The sequence below is a fragment of the Mesoplodon densirostris genome, chromosome 2, assembly GCF_025265405.1.
Source record: "Mesoplodon densirostris isolate mMesDen1 chromosome 2, mMesDen1 primary haplotype, whole genome shotgun sequence".
Lineage (NCBI taxonomy): Eukaryota > Metazoa > Chordata > Mammalia > Artiodactyla > Ziphiidae > Mesoplodon > Mesoplodon densirostris.
In genome coordinates, this window is record NC_082662.1 from 170639311 (window position 1) to 170656559 (window position 17249).

The 17249-nt window shown below is 45.1% G+C and overlaps 1 protein-coding gene across 2 annotated transcripts in view; it reads right to left on the reverse strand.

The window, feature by feature from the left end:
* Positions 1 to 2752, reverse strand: part of EPHX1 (epoxide hydrolase 1) — a 39470-nt gene extending 36718 nt beyond the window's left edge. For both annotated transcript variants that reach the window (XM_060091357.1, XM_060091362.1), the window contains exon 1: positions 2659 to 2752. The gene's annotated coding sequence lies outside the window, so the exon portion shown is untranslated. The remainder of the gene's footprint in view (positions 1 to 2658) is intronic.
* Positions 2753 to 17249: the final 14497 nt, after the last annotated feature.

A 17249-nucleotide genomic window follows, 5' to 3' on the forward strand; every position in this document is an offset into this window, starting at 1 on the left:
CATAGGCCGCAGGACCACCTAGGCCCCATCAAAACTGACAGCTTCCCACTAACCTCTTTCCTTTTCTGAAGATCCCTTTGGATTCTTAACCACGGGATCATCACATATTAGATCTGTAAGAAGCCTTGCAGATTATATAGCTCAACCTCATTTCATGGACGAGGTCCCCAGAGGGGACCTTCCTGGCAGAGCTGGGACACCAGCCAGATATTCTTCCTATGCCAATTCTCTTTCCATATCACTGTATCACCTCTCAAAGGAATGAATCACTCTGATGGGATGTAGGGTCCTGTCAGAGGTGGGTTTTGAGCATGGGATCCTAGAGACCCCTCAAGTTACCACAGGCCTGCTGTGTCTGTGTCCACTCCAGCCTGAGTGGGTATGCTCTGGGCTCCTTCTTCAGCAGTAGTGAGCAGCTCACACTGAGCCCTGCCTTATTTTGTAAGCCCAGCTGGGTTCCATGTCTTTGAGTATCTCAGCTCAAGGATGGAGAATTGGAATCTGGGCAGCCCCTGCCTTCCCGTGTCTGGGCTAGGCCAGGATGCTGCAAGGAAAGTCAAGGTGCAAGCCAGCAATCACTAAGCCTGGGCATGTCGGGTTATGTCGATGGGAGGGTCACCGTGTATTGATAACATGGGGCCCCCTGTGCCCTCCAGCTGGTGCTGGATTTAGACCTCAGACATGAATGAGGACACCACAGGAGGGGGCTGGGGGAGGCACTCCACTTCCTCCAGTGATCTGATGCCCTTTCTCTAAAGGTCCCTCTGCCCAAAGAGGCCCCATTCAGTCTCTTACCACGGACATCCCACTCCCATAAGTCTGTACCAGCCCATGCACTTAAGGGATAGCCGGGAGGCAGGCGGGATCACACAGGGAGCACGTGGGTTGGAGCAGGTGGTGTTGAAGTTCACCCTGGCGGCCTTGCTGAGCAGTTATTTCCCATGGAAGACTTTCCTTTCCTGGAACTGGAGGTGGGGGGAGCCTCTTGTTCTCAGGCTGAGCCAGTCAAGTTTATCCAGTAGCTCACTCACACCAAAGGACTCTGGTGGCAGCTTGGCCCACACTCAGCAAACACAGATATAAAGTTCATCCATGCCAGCCACATGCCTGCCATGGGGCATTTGCACTTGCTTGACCTGTGAACCATCACTCCAGATAGCAGTCTGCCACCCCCTTACTCCTCAGTATTATTCAAATATCCCCTCTCAGGGGGGCCTTCTTTTACCCACCCCCCACTTCTCTTTTCAGTGCTGTATTTTGCTCCCACATCGCTTTCTGACATAGTTTATATTTGACAAATCTATTGTGCGTATCGTCCATCTTTCCCCCAGCAGAACGGTAGACTCCGTGAAGGCATGCTCCCTGCTGAGCCCCCTGCGGGGGCAGAGCCTGCACCCAGTGGTCAGTCCGCTCGCACTGCCCACGCCTAGGTGTGGACATGTGGGAAGGAAAAACTGATTTTTGCTAAATCAGACCTGCTGGGGCTAGTAAAAGGCTCCTACAACGTCCCCAAGCCCCCACTCCCTGAAGGAAGCAACCACCATCCCAGAAGACAAGGCTACTTTCCGGAGCGGTGCCGCTTCTTGCCAAAGTTTATTTTTAATGCTGAATTCAGAGGAGTCTGCAGAGCGGCACCGAGACAGGCATAAATCCCAATGCTCTCAGCAATTTCCCGCAACAGCTCGTAAATCCGATGTACTGGGTGCTGAGGTGCCGAATGCAGAGGTCCCCCCGCTACTCCACGGCGGATCCGGCACGGAGCTGCAGCGCGGGGATGGGGGCAGGGCAGAGGAAAGGCTGTCTGCGCATCTGGGCGCCAGGGGCCCACCCAGGCTTTGTGGAGCCTGAAGTTTATATAGTGGAGGAGAGTGAAGGGGGTGGGGGACGAAGCTTCATAAGAAGTCAAAACTAGGATCACAACATTGCTAGAGTCGCTGACCGCGCCTCCACCCCGAAGGCGTCAGAAGGGCCGGGCAAGTGAGGGGCCGGAGGCTTAAATTCCCCAGCCTCCTGCGGGGAGGGAGGCTAAAGGAGTCTCGGGTCTCTGCTGCGCTTACACTGATCACATCCCTGGGCTCCTGCTACATGGTGGACTCTTAACCCCGGGCCCAGGTTTCCTCTCCTGTGCGCTGAGCTGAGGAGGTTGGCCTTCTCTCCCGAGAGAAGAGCAATGGGAGGGAGAGAAAACCTGGGGCGGCGCACAGAGATGGCGAGACAGCTCGTCTCAGCTAAGAGACCTGAGATCGGTTTTAGGACTCCGGTGACAAACAAGTGCAGTTGCACTGCGTGAGCCAGACGCACCCTGAAAGCGGTACTCTCCAGGAGAGCCAGGCAACGGGGCCCCGCTGCTCTCCCCCGCAGGCCCGAGCCCGCTCGCAGGGCTCACGCCGGCCTCTCCCGGAGCCCGGAGCGCTAGCGGGCCAGAGGGGGCGGGGGCCGAGCGGCGCGCTCGGAGCCTAGGTCTGGACGGAGCTGCGGGCTGCGGGGAAGCGGGCGGGAGCGGAGGCCTGTCTGGAAGTCTCCCTGGAGCCCTGGCCGGACGGCGCCGGCCGACAGCGTCCCCCAGCCCGCGGGATCGCGATCCGCCCCTGCACCCCGGGAGCGCGGTCAGGGCCGCCCGGGCCCCGGAAACTGCGCACGACGCCCCCGGGCGCTTACGGTCGTCTGCTCCTGGCTCCCGGGCTCGGCGGCAGCAGGTACGCGGTCCCTCCGGCTCTGGCTCCCCGGGTTCCCCGGCTCCCTATCCGCGCGTCCCCTGCCAACCCTGCGCTGACCCCGCCCCGGCTCGGCCTCCCAGAGGGGCGGGCCGGGGCCGGGCCCAGGGCGGCGGGGCGACCCGGGTTCAGTCGCGCTCCGCCCCTGTTACCTGAGCGACCCGGGCGAATCTCTGCACCTGCCTAAGCTCCGCCTCTGCTTTGGAAGAGGGCTCTCAAAGCGCTGCCCGCGGACCCGAGGACAGAAACGAAGCCGAAGCGTTTAGTAACTCAGGCAGTAACTTTGTCCCCTGAATCAAAAAACAAACAAACCCCAAGGTTGCACGTTGTATGACTTGTTTCATGTTTCTAGTCGTTCGTTCCTATTGTATTTTACACGTGTATTGGTCCAGGACAGATTGGGAAATTTAAACACAAACACATTTGTCTTTCAACACAGAGTCTGAGAAGCAGTAGTCTGGGTGAAAGTACGACCCATTTAAAGAGGTCTTCATCGCACTCGTAGAGAACGGACGTGAGGGCACGGATGGGGCGAAGGTTAAGCTGGGACGAAGTGAGAGAGTAGCATGGACATATATTCACTACCAAATGTAAAACAGATAGCTAGTGGGAAGGAGCCGCATAGCACAGGGAGATCAGCTCGGTACTTTGTGACCACCTAGAGGGGTGGGATAGGGACGGTGGGCGGGAGGTTCAAGAGGGAGGGGATATGGGGATACATGTATACATATAGCTGATTCACTTTGTTGTGCAGCAGAAACTGACACAACATTGTAAAGTCATTATACTCCAATAAAGATGTAAAAACAAAAACAAAACCAAACAAACAAACAAAACCCAAAGAGGTCTTCATGGTGAGGGTGAGGTCTACAACGGGTAGTTCAAGCCCTGGACAGTAGCACTTAATCAATCCGCTTCTGTTCAGCAGAAGCTGGGCGCTCAGGCCAGTGGATGCTTGGCTCTTGACTTCTGCAACAAGCGATAATCCCCAGACCTTCATCCTTAGAAAACCTACCCTATCACCTCTGTCATCGCTCCTCGTCACCGCCTCACAACTCCTACGACACCGCTTTTATGTGCTCACAGATGAAGTTTCAACCCCCGGCATCCTCAGGATCACAGCCAGCAGACCAGAACCAGGGCCTGTTACAGGGATATTAAACTTCTGACTGTCACCCTGCATACAACTTCAGGATAAAGTTCACCCCCTTGGCCTCCAACCTTACTGCTCACCCTGGCCCAAGAACTCTCCATTTCAATGAAGAGAGGCTGTTCCTGGCTAACAAACACACTCAATTCAATCAATCTCCAAACTTTGCTCGTGCAGCGTGCCTGGAAAGGATGCTCTCCTGCATCCAAACATGAAATCCTACTGTTCTTTAATTCCACACCCTCCTACAAAAGCCTCCTCTCATCCCTGCAGTCTCTGGCATCTCTGTGCTCCTTGAAAACGTGCAGCCTGTGAGATCCCTCCATCCCTCCCCCACATCTTTCAGACAGAAGCTGCTCTCCCTCTGGCCATTTTACCAAGGGACTCAAATTTGTTACTCTTCAAACTGCAGTGATGATGAAAACATTCTAAAATTAGCTATTGGTGATGGTGTATCACCATAACTCTGTTAATATACTAAAAACTACTGAATTGTACACTTTAATGTTTTATATAAATTTTAAATTTTATTTTTGGCTGTGTTGGGTCTTCGTTGCTGCGCGTGGGCTTTCTCTAGTTGTGGAGAGCAGGGGCTACTCTTCCTTGCGGGGCGCGGGCTTCTCTTGTTGCGGAGCACGGGCTCTAGGTGGGCGGACTTCAGTAGTTGTGGCTCGCGGGCTCATGGGTTTAGTTGCTCCGTGGCATGTGGGATCTTCCCAGGCTCGAACCCGTGTCCCCTTCATTGGCAGGCAGATTCTTAACCACACCGCCACCGGGGAAGCCCTGAACTGTTCACTTTAAAAGGATGAATTTTATGGTATGTGAATTATATCTCAAGAAAACTGTTACTTTTATACAAAAAAACTGCACTGAGGTTGTAACCTCACTCCTCACTCCTGTATCCCAATATCCTCCTCCTTGGTTATATTCATCGAGTATTAGAATATGAAATCCAGGACAGTGAAAGATATTTCGAAGTACAGTCTATATATACACAGTCAGCAAATAAATAAGGCACTGAGTCCAACTCAGCAGGGCAAAATTTAGACAATCAGATTTCAGCTTTTGGTCAAAAGCTGTTGAAAGGTTTATGGAGTGAAAGAATGGGTATAAAGTGATCTCTAGAATAAATTATGTATTTTAAAAACTCAGAACAAAGGCTGTTCTTCTGTACAAACTTCTGGAGAGTTTCCAGGTACATCAGGGAGAATGAAGAATAATGTGTTGGGGGGAACAATCTTGGCTAAAAATTGTAGATCAATTCCTGATTCACTGGAAGGAAACAACATCTTTTATGCCAAAAATGCATTATATAAACCTAATCATAAGGAAACATCAGGAAAAAAAAAACCCAGATTAAGTAACATTCTACAAAATAACTGGCCTGTACTTTTCAAAGATGTCAATGTCAGAAAAGTCAATGTCATGAAAGGAAAGGAAAGGCAGATAAAAACGTTCATGATGAAAGGAGACTAAAGAGTCATAAAAACAAATCGCAACGCTCTATCCTAGACTGGATCCTGGACCAGAAACCATTTCTATGAAAAATATTATTGGGACTACTGGGGACATTTGAAGAAAGTCTATAAATTAAATAATAGTATTATATTAATGTTAAATATCTTGATTTTGAGAATGAATTCTTTCTAAGTGAATATCCTTGATCTCAGAAAAGACACACTGAATTATTTAAGGAGTCATGGCTGAAATGTCCTTCCATTTCATACACTGTATATACTCTCCATATATATATATGGAGAGAGAGAATTACAAAGCAAATGCAACAAAATGTTATCAATTAGTAACTCTGGGTAAAGCATATATGGGAATTCCTTATACTATTCTTGCAACAACTTTGCTATAAGTTTGAAATTATTGTGAAATTAAAAGTTTTTAAAAATGTGGGTTAAATAAACATGTACATTTATCTCAGTTCCCTACTGAAAACGCCGTGGAAATAACTACAGGGGGGTAGAAAAGCTATAAATCCCACCAGGAGAAAGTGATTGGGAGAAAAGATAACAGCAGAGGAGAAATGTCAACAGATTTTTGTAAGATGAAAAGTCAGATGATTGACTTAGCAGAACAGATAAAGCTAAAAAGCTTTCTACAACCAGAAGCAAGCAGATTCTTGCCCTAGTCTTGCAGAGATCATTCAGCTATAGCCCATGGGCCACATCGGACCCACAACTTATTTTTGTAAATTGTTTTTGTAAATAAAGTTTTACTGGAGTACAGTCATACTCATTTGTTTGCATATTGTCTATGGCTGATTTCATACAATAGCAGAGTTGAGTAGTTACCGGTAAAGCCTAAAATATTTATTATCTGACCCTTATACAGAAAACATTTGCCAATCCCTGCCTTAGAGCCCTGCAAAGTCTTAGGAGCTAGAGGTATGGGGAGTCTCTGAAGGCAGGGGTGTGGTGGTGTGGGAAATGGTCATCTGCCATAGACCTCGAGTGTCCCTGCATGTTCCTGCTGGGTGTGCCAAGAACACAAGGCAAAGACTCAATGATGGAGCATTGCTGTTTAATGGGTATAGAAGTTCAGTTCTGCAAGATGAAAAGAGTTCTGGAAATGGGTAGTGGTGATGGTTGCATGACAATATAAATGAATGTACTTAATGCTACTTAACTGTACACTTAAAAATGGTTAAGGGGCTTCCCTGGTGGCGCAGTGGTTGAGCGTCCGCCTGCCGATGCAGGGGACACGGGTTCGTGCCCCGGCCCGGGAGGATCTCATATGCCACGGAGCGGCTGGGCCCGTGAGCCATGGTCGCTGAGCCTGCGCGTCCGGAACCTGTGCTCCACAACGGGAGAGGCCACAACAGTGAGAGGTCCGCATACCGCAAAAAAAAAAAAAAAAAGGTTAAGATGATAAATTTTATATTATGTGTATTTTACCACACACACAAACACACACACACACACACACACACACACACACACACACACACACATTGGGGGGGGGGAAACTCTAAGAGGATTAATTTAAAGTTTGTATAAGGAGAATTTATATCTCCTGTCCCTTGTTCATAGTCTAAGCCAGTGACCAGTCCTCCTTCACTGTGGCTGACCAGGGGTTTATTTTCTGGAAACTGAACTGAAAGGCTTCCACCCCAGGGGCACTAGGCCCAACTAGAACAGGGATGAGGCACCCGACTGAAAACAGTAGAACCAAGTGAAAGTCTTCCCATTAACCTGTGAGGCCCTCCTCGCCCCCTTCCCACTTGAGCTCACAGGACACTGTCTCCAAGTAATAATCCCGAGGCAGGAAGCAGAGGACCTGCCTCTGAACTAAATGAGCCGTCCCGTCCCGGAGAAAAGAGCCGCAGATAGAAAGAGCGGCACCTAATGAAACTCCAAAGGTTTTGCACAGCAAAGGAAACCATAAACAAGACCAAAAGACAACCCTCAGAATGGGAGAAAATATTTGCAAATGAAGCAACTGACAAACGATTAATCTCCAAAATTTATAAGCAGCTCGTGCAGCTCAATAACAAAAAAACAAACAACCCAATCCAAAAATGGGCAGAAGACCTAAATAGACATTTCTCCAAAGAAGATATACAGACTGCCAACAAACACAGGAAAGGAGGCTCAACATCGCTAATCATTAGAGAAATGCAAATCAAAACTACAATGAGATATCATCTCACACCAGTCAGAATGGCCATCATCAAAAAATCTAGAAACAATAAATGCTGGAGAGGGTGTGGAGAAAAGGGAACACTCTTGCACTGCTGGTGGGAATGTGAATTGGTACAGCCACTATGGAGAACGGTATGGAGGTTCCTTTAAAAACTACAAAAAGAACTACCATATGACCCAGCAATCCCACTACTGGGCATATACCCTGAGAAAACCATAATTCAAAAAGAGTCATGTACCAAAATGTTCATTGCAGCTCTATTTACAATAGCCCAGAGATGGAAACAACCTAAGTGTCCATCATCGGATGAATGGATAAAGAAGATGTGGCACAGATATACAATGGAATATTACTCAGCCATAAAAAGAAACGAAATTGAGCTATTTGTAATGAGGTGGATAGACCTAGAGTCTGTCATACATAGTGAAGTAAGTCAGAAAGAGAAAGAAAAATACCATATGCTAACACATATATATGGAATTTAAGGAAAAAAATGTCATGAAGAACCTAGGGGTAAAACAGGAATAAAGGCACAGACCTACTTGAGAATGGACTTGAGGATATGGGGAGGGGGAAGGGTAAGCTGTGACAAAGCGAGAGAGAGGCATGGACATATATACACTACCAAACGTAAGGTAGATAGCGTGGGAAGCAGCCGCATAGCACAGGGAGATCAGCTCGGTGCTTTGTGACCGCCTGGAGGGGTGGGATAGGGAGGGTGGGAGGGAGGGAGACGCAAGAGGGAAGGGATATGGGAACAGATGTATATGTATAACTGATTCACTTTGTTATAAAGCAGAAACTAATACACCATTGTGAAGCAATTATACTCCAATAAAGTTGTAAAAAAAAAAAAAGAGCCACAGATAGTGACATCTGGGGGCCTCATAACAAAACAGCTGGCTCCCCATCTGACCACCCTCCACTGAGGTCAATCAGGCTACTGCCCCCCACGCACACAGAACTTCCAAATGGTGTTTTAGTGCCTCACTCCTAAATATTAAAAGATCACCAGACACTGGCAAAAGTCTCCCACATAAAAGGCAGAGTCCAAACTAGAGAGAGAAAGTGCTCACAGGTAACAGAGAAACTATAATATCCTCAAAGAGGTAAAAAATGAATTGAAGCAGGAACAAGACACAATTAAAAAAGAAGCATTCAGAGAATTAGAATGCACTTTTTGAAATTAAAAATTTAAGAGAAAGGTCAGAAGATAGAGTTGAGGAATTCTCTCAGAAAAATAGAACACAAATCAAAGAGATAGACAGTGGAAGAAAAAAAAAAAGGAAAAGAAAAATCAGAAGATCGATCCAAGAAGTCACCAGACTAATAAGAGCTCCATAAGAGAGAAAAGAGAATATAGACAGAGGGAAATTATTAAAGAAAGAATCCAAGAATATTTCCCAAACCAAAGCACAGGAGTCTCCAGATGAAAAAGACACAATAAAAAGTCAGAAGAACACACCAATGCAAGTCATTGTGAAATTTCAGAATACTAAAGAAAAAGAGAAGATCTTAAAAGCTTTGGTTGGGGGGGGGACCCAAAAAACAAAAATAGTCAACACAAAGACTCAATAATCAGAATATCCTCAGACTTCTTAGCAATAACACCAGATGCCATAAAATAGTGAAGCCAGGCCTTCAAAAGTTGTGGGAAAATTATTTCCAAAGAAGAATTATATAATAAAGTGTGAGGGCAAATTAAGGACATTCTCATACGTATAAGGACTAAATATATTTTTACTTCTCATGCACCCGGTTCTAGGGACATTACTAGAGGATGTGCTCCAGCAAAACAAGGGGGTAAAATATGAAAGGGGAAGACATGGTATTTGGGAAACAGGGGATATAATAAAGGAGCAGCAATAGGAGTCCTAGGCTGACAACTGTGCAGCAGGCTTAGAAAGCAACCTGTCCAAATTGAAAGAGGAAGACAAATGGCTGGGAGGCAGGTCTCCAGGGAAGAAATGAAATTATATATTAACTGAGTTAACTTTTTGGGAAATAGCATGAACAGATATTTGTCAGATCTGATGGCTTATTTAGGGGGAAAAAAACTATGGAAAGGAAGATGGAAAAATAAGTGAAGGAGGAAAATGATTAACAACAGGAAAAACAGAAAGTTGTTCAAGAAAGCAAATCTAATCATGGTACACTGCTTGGCTGCGTAGTGAGCATATTTACATAGTCATCATTAGGTAACCACTATTGATTTAACACAAAGTTATTGTTACTATCTTGGGAGGATGCAGTGGGAGCAGTAGGGGCAGGTGTATAATACTTAAGTCTTTATTATAAGAAAAAATCAATAGGTCATGTCTAAAATTGACAAACCAAGAAATATGCATTATAGGCATATTATTTAGATATTCAGAGGTAAATGCCAAAAGACTTGAAAGTAGAATGAGAAAAATGAGGGAAGGGGATCGTTAAATTTTATTCTAAGCCTTGATTATTTGATTTCTCAATAACCATGTACAGATAAAAATAGAAATTCATTTAAAAATATTATTTTCTAAGGCCATCGGACATTCCAGATTTGTTGCATTTCTCCCTAGATTTCTAAAGCATGGCTTGCACTCTTCCCAATTCCAGGCTCATATCAGTTCCAATAAACTACTGTTTACTTCTGCTTCCACGCAAACTTTTCCTTCACGTTTATTCCCCATGGGGCTCCTGCCTTGCACTCTCTGCTCTCTGGATGCTTATCAGTAAGTTCCTTTTCAGATGCCAATTGAAAGATTATTGATTGCATCAGACCCTGTATGTACTTTATTAGAGTTAGATTCTCATATCACCTGCTACTCATCACAAAAGTGTTATCTACCTCAAAGTGAACAGATTACAGATCCCCTGGGGCTTTAGAGTGGAGGTGAGGATACCAAATGGCTATTTTACAAAATGCCCTAAGGAGAGAGCATTTTGTAAGAAAATCAATTACACAGAATTATTTCATATCTGTATCTCTCATCATTTTTATAATCAAGTATATTTAACAGTCATCTGTTAGCATATGTGCTACCCCAACTAATGGAAGAGATTTTCACATAGTGAGGTATAAGAACTTATTCTGGCTTATACATGATTTAACTTGAACTTTAGGCTAACAAGAACAGCTTGTTTGTGGCCTATTAATGTACATCTGCTTTAACCATTAACACAAAGAACGCATTTTAAAAAATCAAAATGGAGTAACTGTGGTTCAAGCCTTCAAAATGGAGCTGAGTAGCCATTTTGGACACTGTTTCAGACACATTCCTGGATTACTAAGAATTACATTTTCTGAACTGTATCAGACTCAAGGACACAACCATCCGTTCTCAAAACAATATCTGATAGCTGCCAGCTGCAACCTCACGGTCTCAAGGTCTCCCCTTGTAACTATGCAACCATTTGGGACTACAACCAATCCTCCCTTGGCAGGCAACCTTACTTCTTGCCAGCTCCAATTATAATTCTTGACAAACAGCTCCTGTAATTTTGCAGTCTTTGCCTTTATAAGCCTCCTCCATTTTGTAGTCTGGCAGAACACAATTCAAGTGCTACTTGAATCTGTGTCTCCTGGGCTGTAATCTTCAGTTTGGCTCAAATAAAACTCTTTTCTACTCCTATTGTAGATTGGTTTATTGATTTTTTCCAACAACTGTACAATAGACAAGATAATTTACAAAGATATCTTTTGGGAGGTTATCAAGAATGACAAAATAAAGTAATATGTCCTGAGTCACCACAAATAGAAAATAATTTTAGGGTTTTTTTTTTTTTTGCGGTACACGGGCCTCTCACTGTCGTGGCCTCTCCCGTTGCGGAGCACAGGCTTCGGACACGCAGGCTCAGCGGCCATGGCTCAGGGGCCCAGCCGCTCCGCGGCATGTGGGATCTTCCCGGACTGGGGCACAAACCCGTGTCCCCTGCATCGGCAGGCGGACTCTCAACCACTGCGCCACCAGGGAAGCCCAAATTCTAGGCTTTAAATAGATTTCATAGTTTTACAAAAAGATGCAAACGAAGAGGAAAGATGCAAAATGTTGGATTTTTTAAAGCACTTTTCCTATGTCCACAGAAAGGCAGAAGGATATATTCTTACTCAACAATCCTGAAATTTCTTTTAAATTAGTTCACACTGACCACTTTCTCCCACGTTTCTTGAGATCACTGACTATACTATATTCCCAGGACTTCAAGGTCAACAATATTATCTCATGAAGATCAAAAGTCAACAGAAGAATTTAGTAAAGAAGCCCGTTGTAAACACAGTTTATACACAAAGTTCAAAGGAAGTCAAGGCCCTCTTGAGCCCTCTATGGGCCTGCATTGGACACTGCATTATGACGATGCCCTATTTGAGTAGGAGAATCATTTCATTCTTGTTTTGCCCAGGATGAGGAGATTGTTATTTAAACTCAGTATTTTAATCAGAGTCAATCATTTGAAGCCTCAGTTGGCTCTACATGGTTTTAAGACAACAGCAGTTTCAGCCCTTTTCCCCCACCTCCATCCCGTTCTCCTTGAAGAGCAAAAACCAGGTTTAACCCTTTTAACTGATTCTTTTTATATTTGTATACTTACGTGTCTTTTTGTTTGTTTTTGCGGTACGCGGGCCTCTCTCACTGTTGTGGCCTCTCCCATTGCGGAGCACAGGCTCCGGACGCACAGGCTCAGCGGCCATGGCTCACGGGCCCAGCCGCTCCGCGGCACGTGGGATCCTCCCGGACCGGGGCACGAACCCGTGTCCCCTACATCGGCAGGCGGACTCCCAGCCACTGCGCCACCAGGGAAGCCCAAGTCTTTTTCTTTTTTAACCTCATCTTAGGCACTACCTGTTGAAGACTTCAACAGATAAGGAAATTAGCTCAACTGACTTCATTAAGGAACTTCCATCCGCCCCGTATTCCTTCCCCCCAATTTTACTTACATTTTAATATTCAGTGTTTTCATTATTTGAAGGCAACTCAGGGCCAAGCTATTATCACTATGATTTTCTTTTCCTGTGTAACATGATGTTTTCCCTAGAATTAATATTTTAAAAATTTGCTTGGTTTTCTCTGTACCGATCACTACTTCACCACTGACCTATCAGTTATATACATCCCTTCGTAGTAAATTCATTCACATCAGATTTTTTTCCTTTTCTTAAAGAAGTGCCTCAGGAGCTCCCTGACCTGCCTCTGATCCGGTCTGGTGGCTCCATCCCTGCAGCACAGCTGTCATCTGAGTTCCTGCTTCTCCACCATCCTGGGGATTCCTTCCTACTATCTCCTATGTTAGGTATCCACTTCCTACATCCCATGTCTTCATCTCTCTTGATTCATTCCATTTTAGAGGAACACCCCCTTGAGTGACTTCCTGAAAAAGGGTATGTGGCAGGTAAATTTCTGAGACATTGTGGAGTAGATTACTGCCCCCCGCGATTTTAAATTTCTGAGACATTGTGGAGTAGATTACTGCCCCCCGCGATTTGCTGAGGAGCTACAACTGTCTGTCATTTGAGCAAAAAATAAACTTTTTTCAAGATACTGAGATTGGAGGGTTACCTCAGTAAAACCTAATCTAAATGTGTCTGGGAAATGTCTTTATTCAATATTTCCCTTTAACTGTTTGGATGAATACAAAAGTCCAGGATGGAAACAGTTCTCCTTCAGAATTTTGAAGGCATTGCTCCACCATATTCTAGTCTCTAGTATTGCCCTTGAGAAGCCCAAAGCCACTCTGATGCCTTTTAAAGGTATCTGATCCTTTTAAAGGTTCTGATCCTTTTAAAGAACCACCCCCCACCCCCAGAACTTCCCTGGTGGTGCAGTGGTTAAGAATCCACCTGCCGATGCAGGGGACAGGGGTTCAAGCTCTGGTCCGCGAAGATCCCACATGCCGCGGAGCAACTAAGCCCGTGCACCACAACTACTGAGCCCGTGAGCCACAACTACTGAAGCCCGTGTGCCTAGAGCCTCTGTTCCACGACAACAGAAGCCACCGCATTGAGAAGCCCACACACCGCAACGAAGAGTAGCAGCCAAAAATACATAAATTAATTAATTTAAAAAAAAAGACCTCTCCCCCCTTTTCCTCTGGAAGCTTATAGGAGCTTCTCTTTAACACCATTATACTGAAATTCTGAGATCATAGGTCCTGATATTTGGTCTACTCTCACCCTCATGCAAGGCACTAGGCAGGCCCTTTCAGTCTGGAAATTCATGTCCTTTAATTTTGCAAAAATTTCTTAAATAATCTTGTTGATGGTTTCTTCCACTCCATGTTCTTTTTTAGGGAATTCCTATATCCAAATCTTGAACTGTTTTTCCTATCTACTCTTGCCTTTTTTTCTGCCTCTTTTTTCTTTTTGGCTCCATTTTCTGAGGTATTTCTGCAATTTTTTCTTTTCCCACTTCTACTTTTTCACTTCGGCTGTCATGTTTTTAATTTCCAGGAGTATTTTCTGTTCTTTTCATCTAGGTTCCCCTGAAAACAGAGCCTGAGACAAAGGCTTACTTATAGTAGCTTATGTGGGAAGTCATCCCAGGGATAGGAGTGAGGGCTGGGAGGTGAAAATGTAAAGGAGGAAAAGACAATACGAGGATGTGTTTTCAACTACACCACTGCTCTGGGTAACTGGTGCTTGATTCTATGGGACCTTCTGAGAAGATTTATAAAATGATTCTCAGGACTGTCCACACAGGGAGCAAAAAGTAGGAGTATTAGCACCATCCCTCACTGGTCAAGGGTGAACCTCACAGGCTTAGAATTCCCTGCTTTTCTGGGTTTCATGTACATGAATGCCAAGAAAAGTGGTGTCAGACTGAAACCATAAAGGAACGGACTAAGAGAGTAAGTGACTATATCAAAATCTGAAACTTTTGCATGGCAAAAGGTATCTGTGGTAGGCTGAACAATGGTTCCCCCAAAGACATCCCTGAGCTAACCCCCAGAACCTGTGACAGTTACCTTAGACGGCAAAAGGGACTTTGCAGATGTCATTAAAATGTGAAGATTATCCTGGGTTATCTGGGTGGGAACTAAATGTAATCACCAGGGTCCTTATAAGAGGGAGTCAAGAAGGTCAAAGGAAGAAGGAGATGTGACAGAGTATGGGTAGGAAAGGAGATGCAGCGTGGAGCCATAAGCCAAGGAATGAGAACAGCCTCGGGAGGCTGGGAAAGGCAAAAAATGGGTTCTCCACTGGAGCCCTCAGATGGAATGAATTCTGATTGATTTTAGCCCTTTTCCAGTCACTTCAGACTTCCGTTCCTGTAAGAGAATAAATGTGTGCGATTTTTAAGCCACTAAATTTGTGATAATCTGTTATGGCAGCAATAACAAATTAGTTTCCAAGGGATCAAAACAGTATCCATACACAAAGATAAAATATGAATGACAGAATGGGCAAAATGCTTGGGAAATATTTAACAAAAGACATTCTGAAAACATAGAGGATTCCTGTTTTTTAATTTAATAAACACATAGAAATTACTATGTCCCAGGCCCTAAGTGCTTTACAAATGCTAATTCATTTAACCTTCATAATAACTCTATGAGGTTCTTATTATCTACCATTTTACATCCGGGGAAACTGAGGCACAGAGGTTAAAGAACTTGTCCAAGGTTCCAAGAAACCTTAAAGAAATGACAACAACCCAACAGAACATTAGCAAAAACACGTTTGAAGATACCATTATCAACTCAAGTCCTCTGGAAAGCACATACCAAGATGGAGTAAGTGTAGAGGTCTATTGGCAGAAATGGCTGTGAACAGGGCTTCCCTGGTGACACAGTGGTTGAGAATCTGCCTGCTAATGCAGGGGACACGGGTTCGAGCCCTGGTCTGGGAGGATCCCACATGCCGCGGAGCAACCAGGCCCGTGAGCCACAACTACTGAGCCTGCACGTCTGGAGCCTGTGCTCCGCAACAAGAGAGGCAGTGATAGTGAGAGGCCCGCGCACCGTGATGAAGAGTGGCCCCCGCTTGCCACAACTAGAGAAAGCCCTCGCACAGAAACGAAGACCCAACACAGCAAAAATAAATAAATAAATAAATAAATAAATAAATTCCTACCCCCCAACATCTTCTTTAAAAAAAAAGAAATGCCTGTGAACAGAAGAGGAAGCAGGAGAGGGAAAGAGCCTCAGACCACAGTGCGGGTCTGACACCTGTGAAGGGAGAGCAGGGAGGAAGGAAGATGGGTAGGAAGAGCCTCAGCCTGCAGTGCAGCTCTCTGTCTTGGCCAGGCTATACGGGACAGGACTGGCCCAGTGCTAGTATCCCTGCCATGGTCAGTTATTGGCTGGGAACAGCCCAGGAAGAGTGACATATCAGTGTGAACCTGCAGCAAATCTCACAGGTGTGGCAATTGGAGGCTGCCAGCTAACTGCAGTGTTTTTCACGAGGTTCTCTCCTTTTCTTCAAAACACCATACTGAGGTGTAACTGGCATACAATAAACTGCAAATATTCAGAATATACAATTTTGCAAATGTTTATATATGTGTACACCCATGAAACTGTCACTATAATTAACATAGTGAAGATATCCATCACCTCCAAAGGTTCCTCATGTCTCATTATAATCCCTTCCATCCACATCTCCCCTCTTCCCCAAGGAAACCACTGATCTGCAGTCATTATACACTCGTTTGCACTTTTTAGAATTTCATGTAAGTTATTTAGTATGTACTCCTTCATGTCTGGCTTCTTTGACTCAGCATAATTATTTTGAGATTCATCTACCTTGTCATGTGTATAAACAGTTCATTCCTTTTCATTGCTGAATAGTATTGCTATGTATGGATGTGTCACAATTTGTCTATCCAAAAACCTGTTGATGGACTTCAGTTGTGTCTATTGATAGTGTTTTGGCTATTAAAAAATAAAGCTGCTATGAACATTCAGGTACAAGTCTTTGAATGGATGATTAGACGTATGTATAACTTTTAAAGAAACTGCCTGTTTCCCAATGGTTGTAACAGTTGTACATTCCTACCAGCAGTATGAGATTTGGTTGTCCCACATCCTTGTCAGCACTTGGTATGGTCAGTCTTTTTAATTTTAGCCATCATAATAGATCTATAGTGATATTTTGTGATTTTAATTTTCATTTCCTTAAAAACTGAAGATGTTAAACATCTTTTCTTGTGCTTATTTGCCATCTTTCCAACTTCAGTTAAGTGTCTGTTCAAATCTTTTGTGTACTTTTTTTGTGGGGCAAGGGGAGTTTTGACAGTTTTACTCTTTGTTTTTTTAAGTTTTATTTATTTTTGGCGGTGTTAGGTCTTTGTTGCTGTGCACGGGCTTTCTCTAGTTGCGGTGAGTGGGGGCTACTCTTCGTTGTGGTGCGCTGGCTTCTTGTTGCGGTGGCTTCTCTTGTTGCGGAGCAGGGGCTCTAGGCACATGGGCTTCAGTAGTTGTGCTATGCGGGCTCAGTAGTTGTGGCTCGCGGGCTCTAGAGCACAGGTTCAGTAGTTGTGGTGCATGGGCTTAGCTGCTGTGCAGCATGTGGGATCTTCCTGGACCAGGGCTTGAACCCGTGTGCCCTGCACTGGCAAGCGGATTTTTTTTTTTTTTTTTTGCAGTATGCGGGCCTCTCACTGTTGTGGCCTCTCCCATTGCAGAGCACAGGCTCCAGACGCGCAGGCTCAGCAGCCATGGCTCATGGGCCCAGCCACCCGGCGGCATGTGGGATCTTCCCAGACTGGGGCACGAACCCGTGTCCCCTGCATCAGCAGGCAGACTCTCAACCACTG